This window comes from Hemitrygon akajei, chromosome 11 (genome assembly GCF_048418815.1).
Source record: "Hemitrygon akajei chromosome 11, sHemAka1.3, whole genome shotgun sequence".
Classification (NCBI taxonomy): domain Eukaryota; kingdom Metazoa; phylum Chordata; class Chondrichthyes; order Myliobatiformes; family Dasyatidae; genus Hemitrygon; species Hemitrygon akajei.
In genome coordinates this window covers 167,449,818-167,472,460 of record NC_133134.1, presented here as the reverse complement: position 1 = coordinate 167,472,460, position 22,643 = coordinate 167,449,818, and the positions used below count along the sequence as shown (strand labels likewise).

At 44.4% G+C, this 22,643-nt stretch overlaps 1 protein-coding gene across 9 annotated transcripts in view; it reads left to right on the top strand.

Moving 5' to 3' along the window:
* The window catches only part of LOC140736254 (syntaphilin-like), a 60,935-nt gene that overhangs the window by 22,572 nt on the left and 15,720 nt on the right, over positions 1 to 22,643 (top strand). For 8 of the 9 annotated variants that reach the window (XM_073062193.1, XM_073062185.1, XM_073062187.1 and 5 more), the window contains one exon: positions 13,348 to 13,473. The gene's annotated coding sequence lies outside the window, so the exon portion shown is untranslated. Of the gene's footprint in view, positions 1 to 13,347; positions 13,520 to 22,643 lie in introns of all 9 variants that reach the window. The other variant, XM_073062192.1, reaches the window with a different exon arrangement.

Here is a 22,643-nt window from a genome sequence, read left to right as displayed (position 1 = left end):
AGCTGATCTTCAAGATTTGTTAAATCTTCGCTTGTAAAAGCGCCATAACCAACTGTGTCTCAGTTTCTGCCCCCATGTCTAAAACCAGCTCACTTCCCAGGACAGGCAGTAACTTCCTCTTAGAGAAATTACATACTGACAGAACAGGTACTCAGGTGCTTGTGCACCATCTGACTCCCTCTCCCCTATTCCTGTCTCTATAAGACATAGAAGCAGAATTAGGCCATTCAGCCCATCGGTTGTGTCTTCGTCATTTCCCATGACTAACCTATTATCCCCCTCACCCCCATTCTCTGTCCTTCTTGTTACCTTTGACGCCCTTTCTAATCAAGAACCTATCAACATCTGCTTTAAGTATACCTAATGACTTGGTCTCACAGCCGCCTGTGGCAATGAATTGCACAGATTCACTACCCTCTGGCTAAAGAGACTCCTCCTCATCTCTGATCTAAAGGGACACCCCTCTTTTATGAGGCCGTGCCATCACTTGCTTATCCAATTTCCATACTGGGATGAGCTTAAAATCCCTATTCAAATTATTAGAAAGTTACAGTTTCTTTTGTTCTTATTTATGGACTGTATTTATAGTATTGTATTATATGTACACATACAGTGTGACTGACTGAGGCCTCCGTCAAGGTCAGCGTTGACCATGGATGTGGTATCCTAGCTGTCTAGGTGATACGCTGTTGCCCATGCAGCAGGTTCCCCCTCCCCTCACAGCTGATGAATACAAAGGAACGTCAGAGACTGATACATTTTGACACCGGAGGCATCACAGGAATTGCCAGTCAGCATTGAACTGCCAGTCAGTGTTGGACTGCCTTAGGGAATCCAGCTCCGGATTTTGCCCTCAGGGTTTACTTCTGAAGCATGAGTGGGCACAGCTGCAAGGCAATGGAGGTTTGAGATCAGAGTTTTCCTTCTCCTAAATGAGCTCTACCAAACCTGTCTAAAGTGACTGGTTTTAAGGTGCCAGTAACCTGCCTTTGACCCTTCTCCTGTCAGTAGAAATGGTTCTGCCAGGTTTATTAGCTAAACCACACATGAAGGACAGGAGCTGGACTTGGTTGTCAGAGGCTATTTGAGGCGAATGCCATTGGGAGCATTTAATAGGTAGTGGGAGCTTATCCACATTACCTGAATGAACCATGTACGATGTACATATGACAAATAAAGCTAATCTTTTCCTGAGGAAGGTTTGTGACCCAAAATGTAGATCTAAAATCCTTTCCATTGACGCTGCCTGACCTGCTGAGTTAGAAACATAGAAAACCTACAACACAATACAGGCCCTTCAGCCACAATGCTATGTCGAACATGTACTTACTTAGAAATTGCATAAGGTTACCCATAGCCCTCTTTTCCTAAGCTCCATGTACCTATCCAGGAGTCTCTTAAAAGATCCTATCGTATCCTCCTCCACCAACTTCGCCGGCAGCCCATTTCATGCACTCACTACTCTCTGTTTAAAAAAAAAACTTATCCCTGACATCTCCTCTGTACCTACTTCCAAGCACCTTAAAACTGTGCCCTCTCATGCTAGCTATTTCAGCCCTGAGAAAAAGCTTCTGACTTTCCACATGATCAATGCCTTTCATCATCTTGCACACCTCTATCAGGTCACCTCTCATCCTCCATCACTCCAAGTTCACTCAACCTATTCTTATAAGGAATGCTTCCCAATCCAGGCAGCATGTTTGTAAATTTCCTCTGCACCCTTTCTATGGTTTCCACATCCTTCCTGTAGTGAGGTGAACAGAACTGAGCACAGTACTCCAAGTGGGGTCTGACCAGGGTCCTATATAATTGTAACATTACCTCTTGGCTCTTAAACTCAGTCCCACAATTGATGAAGGCCAATGCACTGTATGCCTTCTTAACCACAGAGTCAACCTGCGCAGCAGCTTTGAGTGTCCTATGGACTCGGACCCCAAGATCCCTCTGATCCTCCACACTGCCGAGAGTCTTACCATTTATACTATATTCTGCCATCATATTTGACTGACCAAAATGAACCACTTCACACTCATCCGGGTTGAACTCCATCTGCTACTTCTCAGCCCAGTTTTGTATCCTATTGATGTCCCGCTGTAACCTCTGACAGCCCTCCACACTATCCACAACACCCCCAACCTTTGTGTCATCAGCAAATTTACTAACCCATCTCTCCACTTCCTCATCCAGGTCATTTATAAAAATCACGAAGAGAAGGGGTCCTAGAACAGATCCCTGAGGCACTACACTGGTCACCAACCTCCATGCAGAGTATGACCTGTCTACAACCACTCTTTGCCTTCTGTGGGCAAGCCAGTTCTGGATCCACAAAGCAATGTTCCCTTGGATCCCATGCCTCCTTCCTTTCTCAATAAGCCTTGCATGGGGTACCTTATCAAATGTCTTGCTGAAATCCATAGATAGATAGATAGATACTTTATTCATCCCCATGGGGAAATTCAACTTTTTTTCCAATGTCCCATACACTTGTTGTAGCAAAACTAATTACATACAATACTTAACTCAGTAAAAAATATGATATGCATCTAAATCACTATCTCAAAAAGCATTAATAATAGCTTTTAAAAAGTTCTTAAGTCCTGGCAGTAGAATTACCTTCATCAATGTGTTTAGTTGCATCCTCAAAAAATTCAATCAGGCTTTTAAGGCATGACCTGCCCTTGACAAAGCCATGCTGACTATTCCTAATCATATTATGCCTCTCCAAATGCTCATAAATCCTGCCTCTCAGGATCTTTTCCATCAATTTACCAATCACTGAAGTAAGACTCTATAATTTCCTGGGCTATCTCTACTCCCTTTCTTGAATAATAGAACAACATCTGCAGCCCTCCAATCCTCTGGAACCTCTCCCATCCCCAGTGATGATGCAAAGATAATTTCCAGAGGCTCAGTAATACTAGAACACTAGAATACTACAGCACAGTACAGGCCCATCAGCCCTCGATGTTGTGCTGACCTATATATGCCTTTAAAAAAAGTACTAAACCCACACTACCCCATAACCCTCTATTTTTCTTTCATCCATGTGCCTGTCCAAGAGGCTCTTAAATACCCCTAATGTTTTAGCCTCCACCACCATCCCTGGCAAGTCATTCCAGGCACCCACAGCCCTCTGTGTTTTTAAAAAAAAACACACACACACACAACAGAAAACTTACTGCTGATTTCTCCCCTAAACTTCCCTCCCTTAACTTTGTACATATGCCCTCTGGTGTTTACTATTCGTGCCCTGGGAAACAGGTACTGGCTATCCACCCTATCTATGCCTCTCATAATCTTGTAGACCTCTATCAAATCCCCTCTCATCCTTCTACGCTCCAAAGAGAAAAGTCCCAGCTCTGCTAACCTTGTCTCATAAGACTTGTTTTCTAATCCAGGTAACATCCTGGTAAATCTCCTCTGCACCCTCTCCATAGCTTCCACATCCTTCCTATAATGAGGTGACCAGAACTGAACACAGTACTCTAAGTGTGGTCTCACTAGAGATTTGTAGGGTTGCAACATGACCTCTCTACTCTTGAACTCAACCCCCCTATTAATGAAGCCTAGCATCCCATAGGCAACTATCCTATCAACCTGTGTAGTGACCTTGAGGGGTGTATGGATTTGAACCCCAATGTCCCACTGTTCATCCACACTCTTAAGTAACTGACCATTAATCCTGTACTCAGCCTTCTGGTTTGTCCTTCCAAAATGCATCACCTGACACTTAACTGGATTGAACTCCATCTCCACTTTTCTGCCCAACTCTGCATCCCTTCTATATCCTCTTGTAACCTTCGACAACCTGCAGCTCCATCCACAACTCCTCCAATCTTCGTGTCATCCGCAAACTTACTCACCCATCCTTCTGCCTTTTTACCCAGGTCATTTATAAAAAAACACAAAGAGCAGGGGTTCCAAGACAAATCCTTGTGGCACTGCACTAGTCACTGACCTCCAGGCTACCCCTCCCCTACAATCTCCTCCCTTGCCTCTCACAGTAGCCTGGGATACATCTTATCTGGTCCTGGAGACGTATCCAACTTGATGCTTTCCAAAAGCTCCTGCACCTCCTCTTTCTTAATGTCTATATGCTCAATTTTTTAAATCCACTGTAACTCATCCCTACAATTGCCAAGATCCTTTTCTGTAGTGAATACTGAAACAAAGTATTCATTAAGTATCTCTGCTATCTCCTCTGGTTCCATACACACTTTTTCACTGTCACACTTGATTGGTCCTATTCTCTCACGTCTTATCCTCTTGCTCTTTACATACTTGTAGAATGCCTTGGGGTTTTCTTTAATCCTGCTCGCCAAAGCCTTCTCGTGGCCCCTTCTGGCTCTTCTAATTTCATTCTTAAGTTCCTTCCTGCAACCATTTTAATCTATTAGATCTCTATCATTACCGAGTTTTTTGATCCATAAGCTTTTCTTCTTGACTAGCTTTTCAACAGTCTTTGTACACCACAGTTCCTGTACCCTACCATTCATTCCCTGTCTCATTGGAACATACCTATGCAGAACCCCACACAAATATTCTCTGAACATCTGCCACATTTCTTTCGTACATTTCCCTGAGAACATCTGTTCCCAATTTATGCTTCCAAGTTCCTGCCTGATAGCTTTATATTTCCCCTTACTACAATTAAAGACTTTCCTAACTTGTCTGTTCCTATCCCTCTCCAGTGCTATGGTAAAGGAGATAGAATTGTGATCATTATTCCTCACTCTATTCCTATACTTACTGTCGTGTGGCACAGGCAGTAATCCCAAGATTACTACCTTTGAGGTCCTGCTTCTCAACTTCCTTCCTAACTCCCTGTAGTCTGTTTTCAGGACCCCCTCCCTTTTCCTACCTATGTCATTGGTACCAATATGTACCATGACCTCTGGCTGTTCACCTTCCCACTTAAGATATCGTGGACGTGATCAGAAACACCCCAGACCCTGGCACCTGGGAGGCAAACCACCATCTGCGTTTCTTTCCTGTGTCCACAGAATCCTCCAGCATTTTGTGTGTGTTACTCTGGATTTCCAGCATTTGCAGAATCTGCTGTGTTTTTAATCTTTAATCTTTTTTAGACATTTTTCCCTCCCTCCCCCCACTGCACCAATATCTGAATGTCTAGTGATTCTTCAAAATCTCACAAACCTCGATAGGGCCTTTAATCTGATTTCAAATCTAAAGAAGCAATTTCTCTTGTCTGGATGCCCTGTGTATTCTGGAATTGTCTGTTAAACATTGCTCACAGTTGTTGCAAACTCCATTTATCCCCATAGCAACCATTAAATGCATCAGTTAGCTGTTGCTAAGGTGGCCTGGTAGAACTAGGAACCAAGGAATGATTTGTTTTGTGTTTGCAGAAAAGGAAGACATGCAATTCTGTAACGTCCTTTACAATGTCAGGAATCTGGAGAAGGGATCAGAGGGTATGGAGAGAAAGCAGGTACAGGGTTCTGAGTTGGATGATCAGCCATGATCATACTGAATGGCGGTACAGGCTCGAAGGGCCAAATGGTCTCCTCCTGCACCTATTTTCTATGTTTCTATGAATCCAAAATTCTTCACAGTCAATGACGTATCTTTGAAGATCAATGTTATAATGGAAGGTGGGGTGGAGGGTGGGGGGGGCGAATTCGGTAGAAAGATCCTGTAGAAAGCATTCTACCAATGACCAGGCAATCAATTCACCTACACACAAAATGCTGGGCATCTCAGCAAGTTGGTCAGAGTGTGGTAGAACAAAGGGATCCAGGATACAGGTCCATAATTCATTGAAAGTAGCATCACAGGCTGATAGGATTACAAAGAAAGCTTTTGGCATATTGGCCTTCATAAATCAAAGTATTGAGTGCATGAGATGGGATATCATGTTGAAGCTGTGTAAGACATTGGTGAGGCCTAATTTAGAGTACTGCGCAGTTTTGGTCATCTACCTATAGGAAAGATGTAAATAAAGTTGAAAGAAACATAGAAACATAGAAAACCTTCAGCACAATACAGACTCTTCAGCCCACAAAGCTGTGCCGAACATGCCCTTACCTTAGAAATGACATAGGGTTACCCATAGCCCACTATTTTTCTGAGCTCCATGTACCTGTCCAGGAGTCTCTTAAAAGACCCTATCGTATCCGCCTCCACCAGCATCGCCGGCAGCCCATTTCATGCATTCACCACTTTCTGCGTAAAAAAACTTACCCCTGGTAGCTCTTCTGTACCTACTTCAAAGCACCTTAAAACTGTGCCCTCTTGTGCTAGCCATTTCAGCCCTGGGAGAAAGCCTCTGACTATCCACACTATCAATGCCTCTCATCATCTTATAAACCGCTATCTGGTCACCCCTCATCCTCTGTCGCTCCAAGGAGAAAAGACCAAGTTCACTCAACCTATTCTCATAAGGCATGCTCTCCAATCTAGGCAACATTCTTGTAAATCTCCTCTGCACCCTTTCTATAGTTTCCACATCCTTCCTGTAGTGAGGTGACCAGAACTGAGCACAGTACTCCAAGTGGAGTCACATGGAGGTCCTATATAGCTGCAACATTGCCTCTTGGCTCTTAAACTCAGTCCCGAGATTGATGAAGGCCAATGCGCCGTATGCCTTCTTAACCACAGAGTCAACCTACACAGCAGCTTTGAGTGCCCTATGGACTCGGACCCCAAGATCCCTCTGATCCTCCACACTGCCAAGAGTCGTACCATTTATACTATTTTCTGTCATCACATTTGACCTACCAAAATGAACCACCTCACACTTATCTGGATTGAACTCCATCTGCCACTACTCAGTCCAGTTTTGCATCCTATCGATATCCCGCTGTAACCTCTGACAGCCCTCCACACTATCCACAACACTCCCAACCTTTGTGTCATCAGCAAATTTACTAACCCATCCTTCCACTTCCTTATCTAGGTCATTTATAAAAATTACGAAGAGAAGGGGTCCCAGAACAGATCCCTGAGGCATTCCATTGGTGACTGACCTCCATGCAGAATATGACTCATCTATAACCAGTCTTTGCCTTCTGTGGGCAAGCCAGTTCTGGATCCAAAAGCAATGTCCCCTTGGATCCCTTGCCTCCTTCCTTTCTCAATAAGCCTTGCATGGGGTACCTTGTCAAATGGCTTGCTGAAATCCATATGCACTACATCTACTGCTTTACCTTCATCACTGTTCAGTCACATCTTCAAAAAATTCTGTCAGGCTTGTAAGGCATGACCTGCTTTTGACAAAGCCATGCTGACTCTTCCTAATCATGTTATGCCTCTCCAAATATTCATAAATCTTGCCTCTCAGGATCTTCTCCATCAACTTACCAACCACTGAAGTAAGACTCACAGGTCTATAATTTCCTGGGCTATCTCTACTCCCTTTCTTGAATAAGGGAACAACATCCACAACCCTCCAATCCTCTGGAACCTCTCCCACTTGCATTGATGATGCAAAGATCATTGCCAGAGGCTCAGCAATTTCTTTTCTCACCTCCAACAGTAGCCTGGGGTATTTTTCATCTGGTCCCGGTAACTTATCCAACTTGATGCTTTACAAAAGCTTCAGCACATCCTCTTCCTTAATATCTACATGCTCAAGCTTTTCGGTCTGCTGTAAGTCATCCCTACAATCGCCAAGACCCTTTTCCGTAGTGAATACTGAAGCAAAGTACTCATTCAGTACCTCTGCTAGCTCCTCCAGTTTCATAAACGCTTTTCCGCTGTCACACTTGATTTGTCCTATTCTCTCGTATCTTATCCTCTTGCTCTTCACATACTTGTAGAATGCCTTGGGGTTTTCCTTAATCCTGCCCGCCAAGGCTTTCTCATGGCCCCTTCTGGCTCTTCTGGCTAATTTCATTCATAAGCTCCTTCCTTCTAGCCTTATAATCCTCTAGATCTCTATCTGAGTTTTTTGAGCCTTTTGTAAGCTCTTCTTTTCTTCTTGATGATTTACAAAAGCCTTTCTACACCACAGTTCATGTACCTTCCCGTCCTTTCCCTGTCTCATTGGAACGTACCTATGCAGAACTCCGCGCAAATATCCCCTGAACATTTGCCACATTTCTTCCATACTTTTCCCTGAGAACACCTGTTTCCAATTTATGCTTTCATGTTCCTGCCTGATAACATGATATTTCCCCTTACTCCATTTAAACGCTTCCCTAACTTGTTCCAATCCCTCTCCCACTGAGAGACCTGACACCTGACCAGGTTCATTTCCCAATACCAGATCAAGTACAGCCTTTCCTCTTTTAGGCTTATCAACATATTGTGTCAAGAAACCTTCCTGAATACACCTAACAAACCCCACCCTATCTAAACCTCTCGCTGTAGGGACATGACAATCGATATTTAGGAAATTAAAATCTCCCACCACAACAACCCTGTTATTATTACACCTTTCCAGAATCTGTCTCCGTATCTGCTCCTCAATATCCCTGTTACTATTGGGTGGTCTATAAAAAACACCCAGCAGTGTTAATGACCTCTTCCTGTTCCTAACTTCCACCCACAGAGACTCCGTAGACAATCCCTCCATAACTTCCTCGTTTTCTGCTGCTGTGACGAACAACAGTGCTATGCCCCCAGCTGTTTTGCCACCCACCCTGTCCTTTCTGAAATATCTAAAGCCTGGCACTTGAAGTAATCATTCCTGCCCCTGAGCCATCCAGAACATCATAGCCCCAAGTACTGATCCACACTCTAAGCTCATCCACTTTGTTCACAACACTCCTTGCATTAAAATAGACACATCACAAACCATCGGTCTGAGCACGTTCCTTCTCTATTACCTGCCTATCCTCCCTCTCGCACTGTCTACAAGCTTTCTCTATTTGTGAGCCAACCACCTCTTCCTCCGTCTCTTCAGTTTGGTTCCCACCCCTCAGCAATCCAAGTTTAAACTCTCCCCAATAGCCTTAGCAAACCTCCCTGCCAGGATATTGGCCCCCCTCAGATTCAAGTGCAATCCGTCCTTTTTGTATAGGTCACTCCTGCCCCAAAAGAGGTCCCAATAATCCAGAAATCTGAATCCCTGTCCCCTGCTCCAATCGCTCAGTCACGTATTTATCCTCCACCTCACTTTATACCTATACTCTCTGTCACGTGGTACAGGCAGTAATCCCGAGATTACTACCTTTGTGGTCCTGCTTCTCAACTTCCTTCCTAACTCTCTGTAGTCTGCTTTCAGGATCTCCTCCCTTTTCCTACCTATGTTGTTGGTACCAATGTGTACCACGATCTCTGGCTGTTCTCCTTCCCACTTCAGGATACCTTGGATGCAATCAGAAACATCCTGGACCCTGGCACCTGGAAGGCAAACTACCATCCGTGCTTCTTTCCTGCGTCCACAGAATTGCCTGTCTGACCCCCTAACTATAGAGTCCCCTCTCACTGCTGCCATTCTTTCCCTACCCTTCTGAGCACGGGGCCGGACTCTGTGTCAGAGGTGTGGCCACTCTTGCTTCCCCCAGGTAGGCAGTCCTCCCCAACAGTACTCAAGCAGGAGTACTTAATGTCAAGGGTTACAACCACAGGGGTACTCTCTGGCATCTGACTGCTGCACTTCCCTCTCCTGACTGTTACCCACTTATCTGTCTCTTGAGGCCCCAGTGTGACTACCTGCTGTCACCTCCTCACTCTCCCTGACCAGATGACGGTCAAAAAGCTGTGTCTCCAGTTCCCTAACGAGGTCCTTAAGGAGCTACAGCTTGATGCACCTGACACAGATGTGGCCGTCTGGGAGGCTGGCAGTCTCCCAGACATCCCACGTCTGACACCGAGCACAGAACACCTGCCTCACGCACACACTTCCTGTCCGTATTCTGTACAGATAACCTACCTCTCCTCAACCCGTTACCATTGAAGCCCCACTGAGCCAAAGCCTTCCTACTCTGTCTCCTTCCACTCTACTGCCCACTCTATAAAGCTGTCTCCTTTTAAACTCTTCTCACTGTTCTCACTAGCTGACGTCCATGTGCTTGCGCAGTTGTGCCCCAATCAAACCGCTGAGGAAATAAGAGTACAGAGAAAATTTACAAGAATGTTGCCAGGACTGGAGAACCTGAGTAATAGGGAATGGTTGAATAGGTTAGGACTTTATTCCCTGGAACGTAGAAAATTGAGAGGAGATTTGATAGAAGTATATACGCTTATGAAGGGTATAGATAAGGTAAATGCAAGCAGGCAATTTTCACTGACTTTGGGTGGGACTTCACCAAGAGGTCATGGCTTAAGAGTTAAAGGTGAAAAGTTTAAGGGGTTAATGAGGAGGCACTTTGTCACTCAGGGATTGTGAGAGCGTGGAATGAGCTGCCAGCACAGGTGGTGCATGTATGCTCAATTTCAACATATGGATGGTAGGGGTATGAAGGGCTATGGTCCCGGTGCAGATCGATGGGTATAGATTGTTTAAATGGCTCAGCATTGACTAGATGGGCTGAAAGGCCTGTTTCTGTGCTATACTTTACTATGACTCTATGAATCTAAGTCAGGCAGCATCTGTGGAATCTGATGGTTCAGGTGACGCACCCCTCGCCACTGAGGTCCTGCTACAGCTGGTGACATAAGTGGTGGTATCTGATCAAGACTTTCAAAGTACCATAAACCTACCCCATGCAGATGCATCAGTTTAAGGGCAGCGCAGTAGTATGGGGGTGAGCGTAATGCTTTATAGTGCCAGCTGTGAGATCCAGGTTCAATTCCCACCAGTAGTTTGTACGTCCGGGTGATCTGATATCCTCCTACATTCCAAAGACATACGGGTAAGTTGAGTGCATTCTGTGTTGGCACTGGAAGCATGGAGACGCTTGTGGGCTGTCCCCCAGCACATCCTCATACTGTACTGGTCGTTGATGCAAATGATGCATTTCACTGTGTGGGTCAATCTACCTGTGTCAAATAAAGTTGATCTTTCAGCGCCCAACTTCTGAAGTCCTGCCTTTTCTGTCACATCCGGAGGACAGCATGTCTTCCCGCCAAAAGAGCTAGAAATGAACACCCAGTGAAAACATCCCCAGTGACACCAGCTGTTGACGTGGTGAAAGGCCCGGGTGTTTGGAATAAGAAAACGCCCACAGAACTGTAAAACTCCATGACGGTGACCATGCTAAAGTGACAGAGAAGTACACTCTGTGGCCACTTTATTAGGTACACCTGCACGACTGCTGGTTAATACAAATATCTAATCAGCCAATCATGTGGAAGGAACTCAATGCTTAAAAGCATACAGGCATCATCAGGAGATTCAGTTGTTCAGACCAAACATCAGAATAGGGAAAAAATGTGATCCAAGTGACTTTGACTGAGGAACGATTGTTAGTGCTAGACAGGGTGGTTTGAGTATTTCAGAAACTGCTGATCTCCTGGGATTTTCGCACACAACCGTCACTAGAATTTACAGAGGGTGATGAGAAAAACAAAACATCCAGTGGAGTGGCAGTTCTGTGGGCAAAAATGCCTTGTTAATGAGAAAGGTCAGAGGAAAATGGCCAGACTGGTTCAAGCTGACAGGAAGGTGACAGTAACTCAAATAACCACGCATTACAACAGTGGTGAGCAGCAGAGTATCTCTGAACGCACATGTTGGACCTTGAAGTGGATGGGCTGCAGCAGCAGAAGACCACGAACATTCACTTCGTGGCCACCTTATTAGGTACGGGAGGCATCTAATAAAAGAGCCACAGAGTCAATGCTGGCGCCAGAAACATGGCGACACTTGTGGTCTGTCCCTAGCACAATCCTCAGACGGTGTCAGTTGCTGACGTAGCCGATGTATTTCACTATATGTTTCGATGTACATGTGAATGTAAAGCTAATGCTCAGCACTGATGGGCAATGTTATATGAATGTCCAAATTAGAAGCAGGAATGCTCCTTGGCCCCTCAGACTGCTTTATCATTTAATAGTTAGACTGTAAATTCAACTTTTTAGTCCCATGTACTTGTAAACCCCTTTCCTGTAGCAGAGGCCACAGACTCTGCTACTACGCCCTCTGCAGAAAGTTTTTTGAAGATCTGCTCCCCAAGAGAGGAAAACAAATGCCTTATTTCCATCTGAAATGAGCTGGCATTTATATTTGAACAACGATGTATTGTTCCAGATCTTCCGACAGTATAAAATCATCCCCAGATTGTCAGCAGCTCTTAACATCTTTTAAAGATATTGAAAAGATTGGCTTTATTTATCACATCTGCTTTGAAACCTACAGTGAAATATACTGTTTACGTGAAATCAAAGCAGCAAGGATTGGCCTGCCAGTGTTACCATGTTTCGAAAACCAACATAGCGTACCCACAACATACTAACCCTAACCTGTGCATCTTTCAAATGTGGGAGAAAACCCAGAGGGAACCCATACAGTCACAGGGGAAAAAGTACAAACTCTTCACAGACAGCGAGAGGAATTCAACCCAGATTTTACAGCTAGTGTTGTAAAGCGTTGTGCAGCCACTGCGTTACTGCGCCCACCCTTATGTTTATGTTTCTGCTGTGACCCAGACTTGTTCCACTTTCCCCATCACTCCTCCGTGTGGAATCTCTGAAGCCGTGTGTGTGGAGCAATGAAGGTCAACAATCAGGGTATTAAATGGGATAATTGCTCTGAGGCACTGACTGACTGATCATCACAAACTGGACTGCTTTTTTCTCTGGTTTCTGGCTGTACTCCACAAAAGCCATCCCTGAAACTGCAAACTAAGTGTGATTGACAAAGACCAAAGCTTCATTCGTGTGTGACAATATTCGCTTTATCTGGCTGCAGTCACACTGGCCTGATGGATTGTACTAGCAATTATTCTGAACGTCTAGCCAATGGCCACCCATCAAACACATTCACCCTGTCTGAATACCCTGCCGACCCCCTGTCACTCCCATCCCTCCATTCCTCAACTCACAGACACACTCTCATCCTGCACTGGTCACTTTTCATCTTTTATTGCTGCTGTTTCATGTATTTATATGACTGCTTGTTTCATTATGATAGTTTCAGTGACAATATACTGTCTCACATAATCATGTACCTCACACTTTATGTCAACCTGTCACTCTCCAGGTCATGCCACACATGGACTTGTGCTGATATCATTTTGTGACTGTATGCACTGTATTGTAACTATGTGCTGTGTGTGACTATATGTACATCTTGGCCCCAGAGGAACGATGTTCTGTTTAGCTGTATATGTGTGTACAGTTGAATGGTGATAAACTGTAGGTCTGGTGGCAGGTGACGGCTGTCTGAGTCTCACCAGTTGCAGACTGGAGTCTTCCTGCACCCACTCACCCTGATGCCTTTGTAATGATTGGTGCTGGCCAACTGCCTGAGAAGCTGAAGCTGTACTTTCTTTACAGGAGAGACATTGGTGTCCCTGGATCGAATTCCAGACCGAACACGGTGACTGAAGATCATGAGGGCAGTGGATTGTCTGTGCCAGCCCAGGATGAGGGACTGAAGTCTGGAGAAAAGCACAAGCCTTGGTATGATGAGTTAATGCTTCACCATTCCTCAGTAAATGGTTAACAGGTTTGTCCAGGTGTAGTTTCTTCTTGTATAACCAAACATCACTGAAAGAAACTAGTCAGCCTTTTGATCCTGTGATAGTTCCTTGATAAGATCTGATTTGCCCCATTCTTTTCTCACAAAACCTTACATTGTTCCTTTTAAAATATTTATCTAATTCTACTTTGAAGATAACTATTGAAACTACTTCCATAAAAAACACAAAATACTGGCAGAACTCAGCAGGCCAGACAGCATCTATGGGAGGAGGTAGTGACGACGTTTCGGGCCGAAACCCCTTCATCAGGAGTGAAGTAACATGGGATGGTCGAGGGGGGATAAGAAGTGGGGGGAGGGATGAAGTAGAGAGCTGGGAAGTGATAGGCTGGAGGGAAATGGGCTAGGGGGAAGGTAGAGAATTATGGGAAATAAAAGAGAAAAAAGGTAGGACTGGGGGGAGATTATAGTGAGGGGGGGAAAAGAGAGAGAAAGAGAACCAGACTAAAATTATAGATAGGGATGGGGTAAGGGGAGGGCAGGGGTATCAACGGAGGTCTGTGAGTTTTATGTTCATGCCGGCAGGTAGGAGGCTACCTAGGCGGGAGATAAGGTATTGCTCCATCGACCTGCGTGTGGCCTCATCTTGACGGTAGAGAAGGCCATGGACAGACATATCAGAGTGGGAATGGTCTGTGGAATTGAAGTGTGTGGCCACAGGGAGATCCCGCCACTGCTGGAGGACTGAGCGCCGGTGTTTGGCGAAACGGTCTCCCAGACTCCTGGATCCGGTGCTCCCAATGTGGCCATTTATACATTGGGGAGACCCGCCGCAGACTGGGAGACTGTTTCACCAAACACCGGCACTCAGTCCTCCAGCAGTGGTGGGATCTCCCTGTGACCACACACTTCAATTCCACAGACCACTCCCACTCCGATATGTCTGTCCATGGCCTCCTCTACCGTCAAGATGAGGCCACACGCAGGTCGATGGAGCAATACCTTATCTTCTGCCTAGGTAGCCTCCTACCTGCCGGCATGAACATTCAACTCACAGACCTCTGTTGATACCCCTGCCCCCCCCCCTTACCCCATCCCTATCTATAATTTTAGTCTGGTTCTCTTTCTCTCTTTTCTCCCCTCACTATAATCTCTCCCCCCAGCCCTACCTTTCTTTCTCTTTTATTTCCCATAATTCTCTACTTTCCCCCCTAGCCCATTTCCCTCCAGCCTATCACTTCCCAGCTCTCTACTTCATCCCTCCCCCCACTTCTTATCCCCCCTCGACCACTCCTGATGAAGGGTTTCAGCCCGAAACGTCATCACTACCTCCTCCCATAGATGCTGTCTGGCCTGCTGAGTTCTGCCAGCATTTTGTGTTTTTTATTTATTTCCAGCATCTGCAGATTCACTCGTGTTGCCTTTGAATAAACTACTTTCATTGTTTATTTAAATTAGAGATACAACACAGTAACAGGACCTTCTGGCCCAATGACCCTGTGCCCCCCAATCACACCCATATGATTAATTAACCTTCTGAGCTGTACGTCTTTAGACTATGGGAGGAAACTGAAGCACCTGGAGACAACCCACAAAGTGATGGGGAGAATGTACAAACTCCTTACAGACAGTGGCTGTAGTTGATCCTTGATCTTACAGCTGGCACTGTAAAGCATTACGCCCACCCCCACACTACTGCGCTGCCCTTAGTAGCCATAAAATAATGCACCTGAATGGGGAAGGTTTACGGTACTTTAAATGTCTTGTCAGATATCAACACGTGTCACCAGCTGTAACGGAACCTCAGTGGCGAGGGAGCTGAATGGCAGAGCAGACTCAGTGGGCCAATTGGCCTACCTCTGCTTCTATATCTTATGGTCTAATGAACCATCAGATTCCACAGATGCTGCCTGGCTTGCTGAGATGCCCAGCAACAATTTGTGTGCATGTGGATAAATTATCTGGTCACTGGTAGAACATTTTCTGCAGGATCTTTCTACAGGACTCCTCCCACCCCCCATTACGACATTGAACTTCAAAAATACTTAATCAGTGGCAGGAATTGAACCCAGGTCACTGACTCTGTAGTAGCATTATGCTAATCACTATATTATCATTCTGCCTTCATTTGTTCTTCCAGGCAGAGCACTACAGCACAGAAGCAGATTGTTCGGCCCAACTAGTCTGTACCAAGCTGTTAATTTGCCTAGTCCTATCGACATACACTTGTAACCTTGCCCTCCATATCCCTCCCATCCCTGTGCCTACCCAAAGTTCTCTTAAATATTGAAATCGAACCCACATCCACCACTTACGCTGGCAGATCATTCAACACTCACACCACCATCTGAGTGAAGAGTTTCCCCATCAGGGTCTCCTTAAACATTTCATCTTTCACCCTTAACCAATGAGATCTAATTCTAGTCTCACCCAACCTCAGTGGAAATGCCAGCTTGCATTTACACTATCTATTCCCCGCATAATGTTGTATACCTCTATCAAATCTCCCCTCAACCTTCTACTTTCTAGGTTCCAACCTATTCAACCTTTCCCCATAACAAGTCCTAGCAACAACCTTGTGTAACACTCTGGTTCTGTTGAAACCAGAGTAAGTGCAGGGAAGACACCCTCCGGCCCCACCAAACTTGGGAGATTGAAGTGCCAGCCCCCCAAATCCCCCTGTTTGTGTGGATGCTGCGTGATTGGTTACCCTGTTACAAATCAGTGCCACAAAATAACAGACAGTAGACCACATACAATTAAATGATTTAGCTTTATAATTCTTAATTTGACAAAAGGGTTAGTAAAGAAAAAAGCTCATTTTAAATGAAACAGTCTAATGTGCACAAGTTGGAGCTCACAGTTTCCTCTTTGCCGATTCTCCTTCGATCTCCCTGGGCTTCATCAAATCCCGGCCTCTCTCCAGGTTGACTCCTCCAACTTCTCTATGGTGTCTTCTCTCTTCTCCCTCATCAAAAGCCCCAAGCCCAACCTTAGTGTCTGTCACCAGAGAAATCGCCCCAGAATCCGTTCATCCCGAATGAATGGCACACAATTCTCCTAGCTCTTATCTTCAACAGTAACCCAAACTTGAACAGAGAACAGAAAAGCATAACAGAAAAATATCAACCATGCGAACCAGGGCTTTACACTTGTAAATTTCCTCAGAACTTTTTCAATCTTAATGATATCTATCCTGTAAGCAGGTGATGCTGTCAGTGGGGCCACCATTGATCACCCATTCATGGGGTGTGCGCTACAGTGGGGTAGCAGTTAGTGCAATGTTGTTACTGCTCAGGGTAGAGTTCAGAGTTCATTTCCAAAGCCATCTGTAAGGAGTTTGTATGACCACTCTGTGATTGCATGGGTTTCCTCTGGGTGCTCCGGTTTCCTCCCATTTTCCAAAGATGTACCGGTTGGTAGGTTAATTGGGTCATTGTAAATTGTCTTGTGATTAGGCCAGGGTGCTGGGCGGTGGGCTGGAAGGGCCAGCTCTGTGCTGTATCTCTAAATAAATACCCCGTGGACAGTAATCGGTTCATTATTATCACATGTCCTGAGATACAGTGAAAATCTTTGCTTGCATGCCATCGAGACAGATCATTTCAAACATAAGTATATTGCAAAAGTACAAAAGTAAAAATAAGAACTGAATGCAAAGTATGGTGTTACTGTTACTGAGAAATGCAGTGCAGGTAGGCAAGTAAGGAGCAAGGGCCACGATGGGGTAGACTGAGAGATCAAGAGTTCTGTATCATACAAGACACATGTTCAGGAGTCTGATAACAGTGGGGTAGAAGCTGTCCTTGAGCCTGGTGATACATGCTTTCGGGATAGGTGCGGTCTTTGACTGCGTTGGCTGCTTTCCTGAGGTAGTGAGAAATGTAGACAGATAGAGGGGATGGGATACTGGCCTTGTGATAGGCAGAGCAGTTGCCATACTAAGCTGTGTGACTTCTGAACGATATTTCTATGGTACTTTCCATGGTGATTTCAGGCTTACCGTCCTGTATTGCTTGTCATCATTCTTCAGTAGCCCATAAGTCATAGGAGTAGAATTAGGCCATTTGGCCCATCAGTTCTGCTCTACCATTCAATCATGGCCAATTTATTTTCCATCTCAACCCCATTCTCCTTCTTTGTCCTCATAACTTTTGACACCCCGACTAATCAAGAACCTATCAACCTCCACTTTAAATATATCCAATAACTTGACCTTTACAGCGTCTGTGGCAATGAATTCCACAGATTCATCAAGCTGCCTAAAGAAATCCCTCCTCATCTCTGTTCTAAAGGGTCCTTCTTGAATTCTGAGGCTGCAGATGGCCTATCATCCCTGATGTTACCTCTTCAGGGTCCCTGTCCTGGGCCAGTCTTTCATGTTGTACTCCGGTGTAGCCCAATTTCTTGGTGTATCCTTCCTCCCTCAGGGATGAGGTCTTTGGAGCTTCTGTTGGTGTTACCGTAGCACAGGGCTTTTGCTGGATGCGGTTGCTGGCCCCATGCCCAGCCCTCCTTGTTCGCAGTGGGGCTTGGGACTAATGGTTCATGGTGGAGTTGAGACTGTAGATGGGACTCAATGTAAAGTGGATGGTAGTGAAGATTCTGAATTGATTTTACTGAATAGCACCGTGTTTGCTGTTCTGGAGAAATGTATTTATGAAGCGACCAGTTTAACCCAACATGACCAAAAGGAAGTGGAAATGATTTATCAGTGGAAAAAATTATATGCTGCTATTTGAGTGACCTGTCTGAATGATTAAGTGTTACCGTTACCCTGGAAACAACAAGATACTGTGTTAGCTGTTTAGTATCTATCATCTGCCAATCACACTGACAGGAGAAGATGCTTGGAATTCTTAAGGAGGAGTGTGTTCTATTCTAGAATCAGGTTCAATATCACTGGCACATGTTGAGAAATTTGTTTTTGATTGGTATTGCTCTTAAACTATACTTGGTGGGGGTGGGGGCATGCTAGTGTAGTGGTTAGTATAATGCTATGATAATGCCAGTGACCCGACTCTGTAAGGAATTTTTTATACATTCTCCCTGTGGCCACGTGGGTTTCCTCTAGGTGCTCCGGTTCCCTCCCACATTCTAAAGATGTATAGGTTAGTAGGTTGATTGGTCACAGAGGTGTAATTGGATGGCATGGGTCCGTTGGGCTAAAAGGCCTGTTACCATGCTGTGTCTCTTAAGTATATAAAATACAGTTCACTACAGCATCAGAGTTTTGTCTATACGGACATAATAGTTAAAGTTTATTTGTCATGAATACAGCCAAACAAAACAGCACTAAACAGGAGAAAGTTTGCAGATGTTGGAAATCCAAAGCAATGCACACAAAATGCTGGAGGAACACGACAGGTCAGGCAGCATCTATGGAAATGAACAAAAGTTGATGTTTCAGGCCGAGAACCGAAACAGCATTAATGTCTTACACACAGCGATACATTCCAAGGTACCTGAACTGAAAGTGGACAATAAGTCAGGACCTGCTGAATTATTGAAACTACACACAAAATTCTGGAGGAACTCAACAGGTTATGCAACATTTAGGGAATGGATAAAGAGTCAAATGTTTCAGTTAAGACCCTTCAACAGAATTCCTGATGCCAACGTACAATATGTAAATCTAATTCATGATTAATATAATTCCTCCCTTCTACACAACCCATAGCCCTCCATTTTCTTTCATCCATGATCCTATCTAAATTACCCTAATGTATCTGCTTCTAGCACCATCCCTGAAGGGGTCCTGATGGAGGCACTAGGCCTGAAACATCGAGTCTGGATTTCCACCATCTGCAGAATCTCTTGTGCAAAAAGATAAGAGAAGCTGTGTAATATAACCATATAACCATATACCAATTACAGCACGGAAACAAGTCGTCTTGGCCCTGCTAGTCCATGCCAAATGCTTACTCTCACCTAGTCCCACTGACCCGCACTCAGCTAATAATCCTCCAATCCTTTCCTGTCCATATACCTATCCAATTTTACTTTAAATGACAATACCGAACCTGCCTCTACCACTTCTACTGGAAGCTCGTTCCACACAGCTACCACTCTCTGAGTAAAGAAATTCCCCCTCGTGTTTCCCTTAAACTTTTGCCCCCTAACTCTCAAATCATGTCCTCTCGTTTGAAACTCCCCTACTCTCAATGGAAACAGCCTATTCACGTCAACTCTATCTATCCCTCTCAAAATTTTAAATACCTCGATCAAATCCCCCCTCAACCTTCTACGCTCCAATGAATAGAGACCTAACTTGTTCAACCTTTCTCTGTAACTTAAGTGCTGAAACCCAGGTAACATCCTAGTAAATCGTCTCTGCACTCTCTCTAATTTATTGATATCTTTCCTATAATTCGGTGACCAGAACTGTACACAATATTCCAAATTTGGCCTTACCAATGCCTTGTACAATTTTAACATTACATCCCAACTTCTGTACTCAATGCTCTGATTTATAAAGGCCAGCGTTCCAAAAGCCTTCTTCACCACCCTATCTACATGAGACTCCACCTTCAGGGAACTATGCACTGTTATTCCTAGATCGCTCTGTTCCACTGCATTCCTCAATGCCCTACCATTTACCCTGTATGTTCTATTTGGATTATTCCTGCCAAAATGTAGAACCTCACACTTCTCAGCATTAAACTCCATCTGCCAACGTTCAGCCCATTCTTCTAACCAGCATAAATCTCCCTGCAAGCTTTGAAAACCCACCTCATTATCCACAACACCTCCTACCTTAGTATCATAGGCATACTTACTAATCCAATTTACCACCCCATCATCCAGATCATTTATGTATATTACAAACAACATTGGGCCCAAAACAGATCCCTGAGGCACCCCGCTAGTCACCGGCCTCCATCCCGATAAACAATTATCCACCACTACGCTCTGGCATCTCCCATCTAGCCACTGTTGAATCCATTTTTTTTACTCCTGCATTAATACCTAACGACTGAACCTTCTTAACTAACCTTCCATGTGGAACTTTGTCAAAGGCCTTGCTGAAGTCCATATAGACTACATCCACTGCCTTACCCTCGTCAACATTCCTCGTAACTTCTTCAAAAAATTCAATAAGGTTTGTCAAACATGACCTTCCACGCAAAAATCCATGCTGGCTACTCCTAATCAGATCCTGTCTATCCAGATAATTATAAATACTATCTCTAAGAATACTTTCCATTAATTTACCCACCACTGATGTCAAACTGACAGGTCTATAATTGCCAGGCTTACTTCTAGAACCCTTTTTAAACAATGGAACCACATGAGCAATATGCCAATCCTCCGGCACAATCCTCGTTTCTAATGACATCTGAAAGATCTCCGTCAGAGCTCCTGCTATCTCTACACAAACTTCCCTCAAGGTCCTGGGGAATATCCTGTCAGGACCCGGAGATTTATCCACTTTTAAATTTCTTAAAAGCGCCAGTACTTCCACCTCTTTAATTGTCATAGGTTCCATAACTTCCTTACTTGTTTCCCACACCTTACACAATTCAATATCCTTCTCCTTAGTGAATACCGAAGAGAAGAAATCGTTCAAAATCTCTCCCATCTCCCTCGGCTCCGCACATAGCTGACCACCCTGATTCTCTAAGGGACCAATTTTATCCCTCACTATCCTCTTGCTTTTAATATAACTGTAGAAACCTTTCCGATTTACTTCCACCTTATTTGCCAAACCAAACTCGTATCTTCTTTTAGCTTTTCTAATCTCTTTCTTAAGATTCCTTTTACATTCTTTATATTCCTCGAGCAATTCCTTTACTCCATGCTGCCTATATCTATTGTAGACATCCCTCTTTTCCCGAACCAAGTTTCTAATATCCCTTGAAAACCATGGCGCTTTCAAACCTTTAACCTTTCCTTTCAACCTAACAGGAACATAAAAGATTCTGTACCCTCATAATTTCACCCTTAAATGACCTCCATTTCTCTATTACATCCTTCTCATAAAACAACTTGACCCAATCCACTCTCTCTAAATCCCTGCGCATCTCCTCAAAGTTAGCCTTTCTCCAATCAAAAATCTCAACTCTAGGTCCAGTCCTGTCCTTCTCCATAATTATATTGAAGCTAATGCTATTGTGATCACTGGACCCGAAGTGCTCCCCAACACATACATCTGTCAGCTGACCTATCGCATTCCCTAACAGGAGATCCAACACTGCCCCATCTCTAGTCGGTACTTCTATGTATTGTTGCAAAAAACTATCCTGCACACATTTCACAAACTCTAAACCATCCAGCCCTTTTACAGAATGAGTTTCCCAATCTATGTGTGGAAAATTAAAATCTCCCACAATCACCACCTTGTGTTTACTACAAATATCTGCTATCTCCTTACACATTTGCTCTTCCAACTCACGCTCCCCATTAGGTGGCCTATATTACACTCCTATCAGTGTTACTACACCTTTCCCATTCCTCAATTCCACCCAAATAGCCTCCCTAGAGGAGCTCTCTAATCTATCCTTCCAAAGCACCGCCATAAGATTTTCTCGGACAAGCAATGCAACACCTCCTCCTCTGGCCCCTCCTACTCTATCACACCTGAAGCAACTAACAATCTAATCATTGTTTCCATCTCCCCTTCGTTGTGTAGATGAGGAAACATCAGGTGCATACCCAGGTACTCTTTTAATATATTGAGGGTTTTGGCTTCTAATTCCGGCAGTGAGCTGCAGATGCTCCTATTGCAATCCTCAAAAACTTTTGTTAATCACATTCAATCTCTGCCCCGATTATTATCCTCCCTGCTAGGGGTACTGGGTCCTCCTATTCATCCTATTTTGGCCTCTCAGTTTTAGAACATGGAACAGTACAGCACAGTACAGGTCTTTTGGCCCATAATGTGCCAATTTGATAAACTATTATAGGATTAATCTAACCTTTCCCTCCTACAGAGCCCTCAGTTTGCTATCATTCAATAGCCTATCTTTGACAAATGTCCCAATGTATTTGCCTATTCCATCATCCCCAGCAGAACATTCCACATACCCATCACTGTCTGTGTTAGAAAAACTCTTACCTCTGACATTGCCTCCACTCTAGTATGAGCCATTGTTGCTGAGGGAAAACGCCTCTGACTGTCCACTCTACTGTATTTATGTACACCAATATC